This window comes from Schistocerca gregaria, chromosome 3, assembly GCF_023897955.1.
Source record: "Schistocerca gregaria isolate iqSchGreg1 chromosome 3, iqSchGreg1.2, whole genome shotgun sequence".
NCBI lineage: Eukaryota > Metazoa > Arthropoda > Insecta > Orthoptera > Acrididae > Schistocerca > Schistocerca gregaria.
Window position 1 is genome coordinate 576,723,301 of NC_064922.1, and position 12,519 is coordinate 576,735,819.

The window sequence follows — 12,519 nt, forward strand, 5'->3', positions numbered from 1 at the left end:
AAATTCAACACACTGAAATGCTTAGACCAATGGCAGACGTCTGACTGACATATGCCAACCATTCAACCACAAAAGAATGTCTTCCCACTTTAGGAAGTAGCCTGGTCCCAAGAAACATGTTTGGGTACCAGGTGCAAGTTACTTTCGTTCGCCTTTCGAGACTTGCTGAAAGCCAAAATTTTAATTCTTTTGTGGCACAGCTACAAGCAGTCAGATACAAACGCAATAAGGAAATCGTAAGACAACGCTCGGGCAAAATGCGCTTTGCTACTTTCAGAAACCCTTCGTGTCAGAGCAAAAACCTTACGGTACTGCCAAATTCATAATGACGACATATTTTTTGTTGTTGGGAATACATAACTACACTCCTGGAAATTGAAATAAGAACACCGTGAATTCATTGTCCCAGGAAGGGGAGACTTTATTGAAACATTCCTGGGGTCAGATACATCACATGATCACACTGACAGAACCACAGGCACATAGACACAGGCAACAGAGCATGCACAGTGTCGGCACTAGTACAGTGTATATCCACCTTTCGCAGCAATGCAGGCTGCTATTCTCCCATGGAGACGATCGTAGAGATGCTGGATGTAGTCCTGTGGAACGGCTTGCCATGCCATTTCCATCTGGTGCCTCAGTTGGACCAGCGTTCGTGCTGGACATGCAGACCACATGAGACGACGCTTCATCCAGTCCCAAACATGTTCAATGCGGGACAGATCCGGAGATCTTGCTGGCCAGGGTAGTTGACTTACACCTTCTAGAGCACATTGGGTGGCACGGGATACATGCGGACGTGCATTGTCCTGTTGGAACAGCAAGTTCCCTTGCCGGTCTAGAAATGGTAGAACGATGGGTTCGATGACGGTTTTAATGTACCGTGCACTATTCAGTGTCCCCTCGACGATCACCAGAGATGTACGGCCAGTGTAGGAGATCACTCCCCACACCATGATGCCGGGTGTTGGCCCTGTGTGCCTCGGTCGTATGCAGTCCTGATTGTGGCGCTCACCTGCATGGCGCCAAACATGCATACGACCATCATTGGCACCAAGGCAGAAGTGACTCTTATCGCTGAAGACGACATGTCTCCATTCGTCCCTCCATTCACGCCTGTCGCGACACCACTGGAGGCGGGCTGCACGATGTTGGGGCGTGAGCGGAAGACGGCCTAACGGTGTGCGGGACCGTAACCCAGCTTCATGGAGACGGTTGCGAATGGTCCTCGCCGATACCCCAGGAGCAACAGTGTCCCTAATTTGCTGGGAAGTGGTGGTGCGGTCCCCTACGGCACTGCGTAGGATCCTAAGGTCTTGGCGAGCATCCGTGCGTCGCTGCGGTCCAGTCCCAGGTCGACAGGCACGTGCACCTTCCGCCGACCACTGGCGACAACATCGATGTACTGTGGAGACCTCACGCCCCACGTGTTGAGCAATTCGGCGGTACGTCCACCCGGCCTCCCGCATGCCCACTATATGCCCTCGTTCAAAGTCCGTCAACTGCACATACGGTTCACGTCCACGCTGTCACGGCATGATACCAATGTTAAAGACTGCGATGGAGCTCCGTATGCCACGGCAAACTGGCTGACACTGACGGCGGCGGTGCACAAGTGCTGCGCAGCTAGCGCCATTCGACGGCCAACACCGCGGTTCCTGGTGTGTCCGCTGTGCCGTGCGTGTGATCATTGCTTGTACAGCCCTCTCGCAGTGTCCAGAGCAAGTATGGTGGGTCTGACACACCGGTGTCAATGTGTTCTTTTTTCCATTTCCACGAGTGTATATCTATGAAATGCCACATTCTCATAATTATTGCGAATGATACAACAAATGAAGTAAATTCAGATCTTTTCGAAGTCAAAAGTCGGTAATGTCCTACTAATTCGTGTTAAAATAGGCTCAATCGTCTTACAGATACTTAGTGCTTTATTAAGATCGTCTGTCGTCGTGATGTTTCTGTAGTAATCTGAATTCAATTTGTATTAGTACAGTTAATATTTGAATTTGAATTTCATTAGTTTACTAAACGCAACAGTAATCATCAAAGAGAAATTAATCAGCAAAAGAATTTTCTTTCACGGTATCTAAAACGATCTAACAATGCTAAAGTTGTTTACAAATTCTACGCCAGTAGAAACCTACTGGTTCCAACAATATCATTATACCAGAAGAGTTTTATCCGTATTTTCTTCTAGAAATGAATTGCGTTGACGGTTGATCGATCAAGAGCGGGAAAGTTAAAACTTTACGAATATACTACAAGAGAGACAAGTGCTTGAGAGAGGAATTCTCTATCAATACAAGTGTCTGAGAGACGACTTTAATTTCAATCTCCTGGATATTTTTGTTTCTTAAATCAAGAAGTGCGTTATCATTTAGTAGCACATGTGATGTAGTTGTGTTGCTCGATTTTCTTACGCTGAGTTCGAAAGGTGTCTTATTTGTTAGCAACAAATTCCAGCTGTGTTGCACACAGCCCTTGGGGCAGAATTCGTAGCCCAAAACACACTTTTGGAGTTATCAGATGTAAAACGCTATGTTCACACTACTCTTTGCTCGAGTTTATGTATTTTTGGAGTGGCTCAGCCTTTCATTTCTTCTTAAGAAGTTAACGATAAAGGCATCATAACACGTCACCAGTAACAGTACTGCGAGCGACCTGATGACGTTCAATAATTCTCACTCCGTTGATTTTTGTTGTTTCGAATTAGAGCATGCAGTACTCCTACACCAGACTTCTGAACTTTGCCTGCGAATGTCGCATGATGGTAAAGTGGTAATTTACCACATGTATCAGTAGTCGAGACTTCCTTAATGTGGAAAGTCTCTCATGCCTTAACGATTTTTGTTGAAACAAGAATATCCCTTTCTGGCGTATTTTTCCGAAAAGCGCTCGCTCCACACACAATTCAAATCTTTCTAGCTGCTTCCTCTCCATTCACTTCTGTGTTATACAAAAGTAAACGTTGTGTTGCAGATGTTACACCTATTTCCACTTGCGACTCAATTTTACAATGCTTAACTGTAGTTCATGATTTTGAACTATGCAAAATCCAATGCTTAACTGCAAGATGATAACTAGAACTTCAAATTCGAAAATGACATTTGATACACACACTGACAGCGTGGCGCCGCGTTCACATGGGCGGCGCCGAATTTCAGGCGGCGGGTGGCGTCTGGCCGGTGGCCGGTAGCCGCTGCAGCGCGAGGAAACGCTCGATCGTTAGCTGTTATGGTCGCGACGCAGCTACGAGATGTCCTGCGGAGTTGTTTCTGGAATACTTGTTATTTCTGATGGGTAGAATGTTAAGCCTATTATCTTCTATGTTCAGTCAGACTCATAACTTTAGACGGACTGTGTCAAAACGCGAACAGGAGACTGTAAGTTTAGAACGCACGACGTTTGCTACTAGACCACGGGCTCAAATAGTTTAACAACGTCTCGGAAGTAGAGAACACTTCCTCCAGCACTTCCGCATCTTACAGTGTTGCCAGATTGTGCATATGGCCGGACTTAAGAATTGTCAGGGGCGGTCAGTTTTATTGGCCACCTTAAGCGAATGACTCGGACTTAGTCTTTGTGGCTGCCGGCCGGCGGTCAGTTTTATTGTCAAAGACTGTACATTGCAGTCTGTCAGGGGCGCGTTACTCCTCTCAGAACTAGTCCCTGTCTGGTGGACAGCGCATATAGTAAAAACACGCCGTCAGTCTATTGCGCTGTTCCACCTAACGCGCATTGCCCCTCTGACAGATACTGTTATGTTTGATTCACACCGACAACGCTAATTGTGAAATGTTCGGTTACGAATTACACTGTTTCCGTTATGGTAATAAACGTGATGTTTCCACAACTCCTTGAAGTAATAATAATAATAATAATAATAACGGATTGAGATACGTACTAAACTGCATGCGATTACCATAGTCAATTTTGAATGGCATAATTAGTGGGACCATGGTGACAACACATACAAATAGTAACCGAGTTTGGGATTTATTCGCAAAGAACGTTTCTAGTCCTATTGGTAAAGTAAGGCCTTAACGAACGAGGGACTAATCTATGGGCCATTAGAGGAGGGTTCAAAGAAAACAGGTTTTGCATCTAGTAGATGAAGTGGTGCGAATAAAATCACGCCCACGACGTGGAAATGGCTTCTTTCAAAGATGACCAACCTTCCATCTCTATGATTGTAGTATGTTATTATAAATGTTTTCTAGAGCACCCGCTGCAATCACTGTTGACTATTAAGACGCCGGCTGGTCCCGGCGGACATTCGAGTCCTCCCTCGGGCGTGGGTGTGTGTGTTTGTCCTTAAGATAATTTAGGTTAAGTAGTGTGTAAGCTTAGGGACTTATGACCCTAGTTAAGTCGCATAAGATTTCACCCACATTTTTCTTTTTTTGATTAAGATGCTAGATGCCCTACAACCTGGACTGCCTCAAGTCAGGATAAAACAATCCATCTCCTGAATGCTAACCGAAAACTCTATCTACAGCACACCCTGTACTGCACGACTAGTATGTGCTGGCAGAGGTTGTTACCATACATGTGGTTGCAGCGTTGCAGGTTGCCACTTTTTAACACTATTTTTTCTTCCGGATTTACTCGCCCAGAGGAAAGTTTGTGAGAGACATTTTTTTATCCTTGGCAAGTGAGGAGTCGCACAGTGAAGCCGGAGTGCACGAATTTCGCTTCACCCTTTATAACCAAATGAGTTACACTAGCAGATTTTTGCTATTCAGGCAACTTATAAGTTCATCCAAAGTACTCAAATATTCTCGTGTAGTGCACAGGAGGACGAGACTCTGAGGATGAAAACAATATGATTGGTGAAGGTAGTCATCTCAGGTTGGGCATTATACGTCGAATCGGTCATAGTATTAAAATAAACCTATTTTTTAATTCTTTTTCTGGTTCACTTATCCACCAGAAATCAGCTGCATATATATATATTTTTTTACTTATCATTATTCCCTTCTGTTAAATGACATGTTTTCTAACGCCTGGTTTGTTGTTTGCAGCTAGCTTTTAGCCAGGCACCCATTAAACCCTGCCAATAGATCCTTTAATAAGGCCGCCATAGGATAATAATCTTCAAATTTCGTTTGTAAACCATGGCTTGAAACAAGGAGAGTCGCAAACATCTGCCACATTGTGTAAATTCATAAATCATTTCACTGTCAATTCATTTCCTTCTGGTCTCACTATGGCTGTTCCCGCTTTATAGACTTTGCAAGTGGACCTGTGATTAACATATAAGTTTAAGCATTGATACATTATCATAACATTGCAGTTTAAATCATCATCAGCCGTATCGAATATAATGTTATATATTAAAATACCATTATGGTCGTTTTGCAATAAATAATACTGTACATCGTAATACATGTCAAGAACTTATAGTTTACAACAGGAATAAATTAATAACTGATTCCTTTTACCTACAGTCACATCTCAGATTTTTAGTTCCCGAATGGTTCAAAAAAATTTACAGTCTCATTTCAAATAGATACCTCATTCATGAAATTTTTATAGTTTCTTTTGACGTCAATCTTCCCTCGGTTTGTTGGCAAAAATTTATGTTTAAAGTCGGCATTGGGCATGAAGCGTAACCCGAGATCGTCTGATTTCTACGAACATTATTTTGAGCAGTTAGTGTACGAATTTATATGGTTGTGAAAACGTACTTCATGTCTTGGTAACAAACAATCCTGAATAACTAAGGAGCATTATGACGGGTACATGAATTAATGACCAGTAGGTCGTTATAGTGACACTGAATACCGTAACGCCCAATCTACCAATATAAAAGAAAATTGTATCTGTTTAAAAAAAGTAGTTAAAAATTGGTTGACGCAGTCTTATAAAATAGTTTCCACTCCTTCCAAACCAACTAAGCAGACCCGACGTGGCGTAATTACGAGGAAATAGTAACGGAAGCAATTGAGAGACTTAACGAAGTTAATTAATAGAATACGGAAGTGATCCCCCAATATACATGAAACAGCTGAGAACACAGTATATATACATGTCTGACACTGCCGGAATGGGGGCGATCTGTACTATAAGGAACTCCGGGAGAAATTCCAAACAGCCAAGATCTGAAGGAAATTATTTATTTAGATGATCTCTTTCGCTAAAGCTGTTACCGTCTCCGGTTCTACAATAACAGAAACAGATTGACAGGTGAATATCTGTACAAAACGTGTCCATGCATTTAGGAAAGTTACATGCCTTCAACTTTACTATTAGTTCTATCTTCGCCATCTGCTCTTTGTAACGTGTCATATCACAGATAATGTATAAAGATCATGGAATACACTGGATGTCGGTATGCCTTAACATAATATAATAACTGTATACACAAAACATAAGACAAATGATGTGCACCTTGCCCATACCACAGCTGATTCACCAGATGGCAGTGCAGTAATGCAATTTACTATTTACTTTTACGCAAGGCAAAGCACAATTCTACAATATTAAGATCTGGTTGCTTATTCATCAAGAAAGCCGTATAACAGCAATAATTGGTTAAAATAATAATGAAAGGTCTTTCACATAGTCGTCATTTATGTTTGATGCCAAATCCAATGAGGGACTTCGGTGGTATTGATCAGAAAATATTATAGAATTATTCTTGTATTAAAGGGAATTCTTAAAAAAGTCTTACATAAATGGAACATCCGACCACTCTGTGATGCAATATAATAAGACGTTAAGCTAATTTATTTCATACTGTGTAACATACATATTTACAACTGCAACTGAACATTCAGAGATAACTCTGTTAACTACTCAGACTCCATTCATGATGGCATTATATACTTGTATCGTATTTTGCTACATAATTATCATTAATTTCTGTACTTCATTGTCTTCCTCGATGCCTAGTGTTAATTTTTGTCTTGGGCTACACATTGATAAAGGCGTAACAGTTTATATTATCATAAACACAGTGAAAATTATAATCACTTCATAGAATCATTTTAGCATATTATCTTGTGAAATGCACATTCATTGCGTTACATAAGAGACAAAGTTACCCAAGTCGAGGAATATCATAATATTTCGCTCGATGTCTAGGTCATTTATATTTCTTTTTGGCTAAAAATCGAATGTAATATTTTGAAAAAACCTTTTTACTACATCTTGGATTAGGTATAACCATCAAAAGAGTGAACTATGTAATTAAAGAAACTGTGCTATACTGCTTACTCTTCACTGCATGTACAGAACCGACCTGACAGCTCTTAATCAACTTCAGCTACATAGCCACGATTGAGTTATGGGTGCTCTAAGGGCGTCATAAGATTACTAAATCAGTTTTATTGTTAAAAGCATATTACTCTCACCGAAGTAAAAAAACTAGACAACTTCACACACTTGTAAAATGACCTTCGGAAGTCATAATACTTTCATTATGTCCTTATAAGTAGCAGTAATGGCATTCAGAAATTTTCTCTTGCACTGTAGTCGTAATCAGGAAACCCAGGTGCTCAAGGGCGCACACAACACATCACGTCTCCCCTGTCATCGCCCCTGTCCATGACGTGTTGTGTACAGAGTCATGGTTGGCCAGCATGTCAGTTCCGTACTTCCGTGTGTTACGTTTCGCAACGTGAATTCTTACAGTGTTACTGATATTACTAATATCGTAGAGTAACGTTCTGTGCATGGCACAGTTGTTATCTCATTTCTTCTTGGTGTATGCTCGGACTGAATGGACATTAGAAAACAAATTATATGTGTAATGTCGGGTGTCTTGAACGTGCTATATGGAATCTTAACTTTGCTCGAGCAAAATAACCAAGAGTGGGTTGAGGAATCCCAGAAGTAACCAAACAACTTGTTAGCGGCAACATCTTCTTCAGAGGATTTAAGTCTTCTATTTGCTGTGAAAGGGACGTAAACGAGTAAGCAGATTTCCTCAAATGGGCGATAAAAGTCACACGCAGCACTATGTGTGTGTGTTACAATAAAGGATAGAATGATAATGGCAGTAAATTCAGTTCCCAATTGCAACACAAATTTGACTATGAAGACTCAGAAATTTCCATTCTTCTCCTTCAAACAAGACATTAGTTTTAAGAGCAAAAAATGCCACGAGAGACGCAAAATTTCTTATTGAACGGAAGAGTATTGCCTTCTCGAGAAATACTTTTTTTGTCATTTTCACTGGTGCTGTTTGCATGCGGAAGATAAGAGTCGTTTGATTTACGTGGATAGTGTTTGAGCCTCGTAAAACTATAGCAACATACATATTTGGTACGACTCCAAGGGAAACAAAGGCCTGAAAGCATCTATAAGATCAAAGTGATCGGCTCATTGTAACTCCTACAGAAATCCCAGTTACTGTTAATGTACCCAGAGATGAACTTATATTTCACAGCTCTGGGATTTCTGGAGAACCTTGTTACCATTTGGGACTAAACTTTGCTGTTTTAATGAATTAGGTTATTAATCTATTGCCCTCATTGGAGGAAAACTGCACTTGTATGTGTCTAATGACAGCTACCATTCCATATGAGTTTTTCACATTTTTTAACGTCGTGGACTGCCTTCAGTCAAAGGGTGTTAACTTTTTCCCTGTTTAAGAACGAAATTTATCCAAGAAAGAGATGTACGGAGAAAAACTGAGGTACATTGTGAATTAATAGGGGCAGAAATCTGCGCAATTTCCCACAATATAGCCTTTCCAGTTCATATTATCTCAAACGGCAACTAGCGAAAAGGAAGACGTCTTTCAAGCTTACCGCTGTACAATGGCTAATTCTCGATTGCGTTGTGCAAAAATATCTGACTAAATGCTAATAACATAAGGAGGAGAAGTGAAGAAACGCTACGCCAATCAGGACGTTAACGATCCTGCAATAGTACGAAATGTAATACAAATACGTAAACACTCTGACCTTGAATCATTTCTGAGGAGGAAGAATTTACGTAAGTATAAAATCTTAAACTACATTCAGCATTTATCTTCGGTTAATTAGCCAGGTTAATAATAATGTCGCTACCAGCATTTCCTGTTCTTTCTAGTAAGAATTGTACACTCTATCCACGTGCTACATTGTGTCTGATGTCTGAAACTCAAGGATTAAACTGCATTTGTTAAGCATTCCATGAATTGCCTGTTTTCATACATGATCCATATAATTACGTTTGTTCTTCACTTTTATCCTTCTGCGCTCCTAAGGCAGAGCTATTGCCTCTACACTTTTCTACAGTGTATTTTGGAGTTCTGAGTCATCTGTCTCTAATACCGAAATATAATTTTTTTTGTGATTTATGGTCCTATTAAAGTGAACCGTCACAACACTGAACCTTGTGACACTATGCAAGACATCACGTTCTGCTGGTATTAAATTGCGTTCTTGGGCCACATGATAAAACAGTGACATCGTAAATGTTATCACAATTAATTAAATAATCTTCTCAATAAGTTTTTCGCTTGAAGCTACTACGAGGTCCTACAGAAGACAGTTCTACCGCCGAAAACATTTTTCGGTATTCTTCAGAAACAATACTACACATCGTATCAAATTTTACACTCTCATTCTGAAAAAAAAAAAAAAAAAACAGCGCACCTTGAACGACTAGAGATAGGCTGTTCATTTTAACAGGACATTTACATTAGTATATTCTGCAGAAATGTTTAGCATTTAAATCATGTCGTCAAGTGGGTACAGGGTCAACACCGACATCGCTGCGCAACATCACCTACCGGTAATGGAGATTACCATTTGGCGTCATTGGCCGGGAGGCCGCTTACGGCGCAGGTCCGGCCGCCTTGATGCAGGTCTTATTACATTCGACGCCACATTGGGCGACCTGCGAGCCGGATGGGGATGAAATGATGATCAAAAGAACACAACACCCAGTCCCTGATCGGAGAAAATCCCCGACCCAGCCGGGAATCGAGCCCGAGCCCCTTAGGACGGCAGTCTGTCACGCTGACCATTTAGCTTTTGGGGCGGACCCCACCTATCGGTAACATACGCCTGCGGCTCTCGTTACCGAAGGTAATGGATCAGAAGTGACTTGAGCAGAGGAGCAGGCTGCCTCACAGATGTATGCGCGACCGGTAACGTGAAATCAGCGAGTTAGAATGAGGGCGCATAATTGGCGTGAGAGAATGTGATGCATCTGTCTGCGGAATTGCTACTCGTGTGGGACGATGTGTTCCCGCAGTGCAACCAGTGTGCGCAGAATGGTTCACGGAAAGCCTTCCCATGATAAGATGGGTCAGGTGGCACCACCCAGACAATCCCTCGAGAAGATCGATACCTAACACGAATTCCATTGCAAGAGAGCTCTCCATCCCCCTCGGCTCTGGCGCAACAGTGGAACAGTGTAACACATCGTGCACTGTCAGGGGTGACAGCCACTACCGTTTACTTCGGCATGGGTTACGTTCATGTCGTTCACATCTCCGCCAGCTTTTGACGAATGTGCAGAAACATTGTAGGTAGCAATGGTGTATGGAACGACATTACTGGGGAGAGGAATGGTATTGGTGTTTTCGGACGAATTCAGTTCTGTTTGTCTGAATATAATGGCCTTATTTTGTTTCATCACAGACAGTGGGAGCGGTATCACAGTGACTGGATCCGTACAAGACACGCAATGCAAACTCGAGGCTTTATGGTGTGGGGTACTATTGTGTACAACCACAAATGACAGCTGGTGCGTGTCCAGGGCTCTGTAACCAGTGTGACCTACGTAAATAACATCCTGCAAGACACAGTCATACCCTTTCTACAGTAGTCCAAGAGCTATCGTAGAGGGCCCTAGGTACCTGCATCTCTCTGAGTGTTGCATACATCGTGGAACATCAGAGATTATCAAAGGCGCCCGAAATGTCTACAACCATAGGAATTGCGTATTTGCTTTCTGTTATTAACAGTGGTTAGTACCTTGTTTAGTACATTATCTATAGATTTTTCCGCCATGAAACCGAACTGGTACTGACCAGGGCCAACGAACTCCCTGTGCGTTTGCAAGTGATCGCACAGAAGTCGTTCCTGCTCTTTGGCCAAGGTGTTATGTAAGCGAATAGACCTACACGTACCAGGGGCTTTTTTGTTCTTTAGTTTGGCAATCGCAACTGCAGCCTCCTCATATGCAATGGAAACAATGAAGGTACCATTTTCATAGCAAGAGTTCATTACGGTTCGTTGTATGGTATGAATCTGTTCATCCGACTGTTGCTCGTCATCGGGCAGGACTTGTTTAGCAGGAATTCTATAGAACTTCTCCACCCTTGGTCACGGTACCATCATCTGTCTCAGCGTTGCTAAGGCTAGAGGTGTCTTCAGACGCTCCGTATGTATTTTCAAGCGTTGCCCCTAAATGCTGATTTGTAACTATTTCTTCATGAGTGTGTTCCAACGTTCTTCTCGTGGTTTTTGTAACTGTTGTTTGTAGTTTTGTTTTCCTTCCCTGAACTGTATGAGTGTGACATCTCTGTCCGTTGCTCTTGTCGTTCTTTGTACAATTTTCGCTTATTTCTTGCTTCTTTGCGCAACCTTGTTAGTCTTCCAGTCCATGGTATGTCTAGCTTTCGCCCTGTGTCAGCGGTCGGAGTTGCTGCACTTTGTGCTTTTTGTAGTAAGTCAGTCAAAATATGTGCTTTAGAATCCACTGACCCCTCAACTGCATGTAGGGGGAAGGCCTCCATCATCTCTCCGCTTTATGAAATAACAATCGCTGATTTCTGTCCTGTGTAGGCGTGTATATTTGTGTCTCTGTGCTCATGATGATAGCGTCGTGGCAAAACCGACTGAAAGGAAGGCCTCGACGCTTGTTCGTGACGTCACGTCAGCTAGGCACGGCGAAAACCAGGTCTGCTGCAGGCATACTCATAATGGTGGTATCTCCGTCCCTGACACAGGAATATGTGAAACTATTGGCGGTAGCTGACCAACACACATTGTTCTGAGAGACTTCTGCAATCAATGAAATGTGCAATGCATTACACTTCTTAACAAATAGTGGACTCCTGAACTTAAATTTCCACCTGTTTTAGGGATTGACATACAAAAACAATTTCATGGTCCAGCAGCAACAGAATTCGTGCTTCTTTACCTTATTTGTAAATCTGAGGAAGTTTCGTTTGTACTGGTATGCTTTTACAAGAAATTGTGAACATATTGGTGCTCTTCTTTAGGTATTTTGGTTGACTATGAGATGAGGAGCACTGATTGTTACTGAAATATCTTGTGATTGTACACGTTGGAGGATGGGGTGGGGGCAGAAGAAGAGTGAAAAGAGATATACTTGTTTTATCAAATAAATTTTTTTTATCTTATAAAGTTTCTCCTTTCAGTTGCAAGACGGGAATATTTATCTTTTCTAATGTGCATGTTTAAAAAGTTTAAGCTCAGCAGTATTTTCGATGTATGAAGCTATTTTTTTCCCTGTTTAGAATTCCTTTCGTTGAAAACGACTGTAATGTAACTGGCAACAGTTGGGCATTTACACCTGTTCATTAGTTGACATTTCCAGCTACGA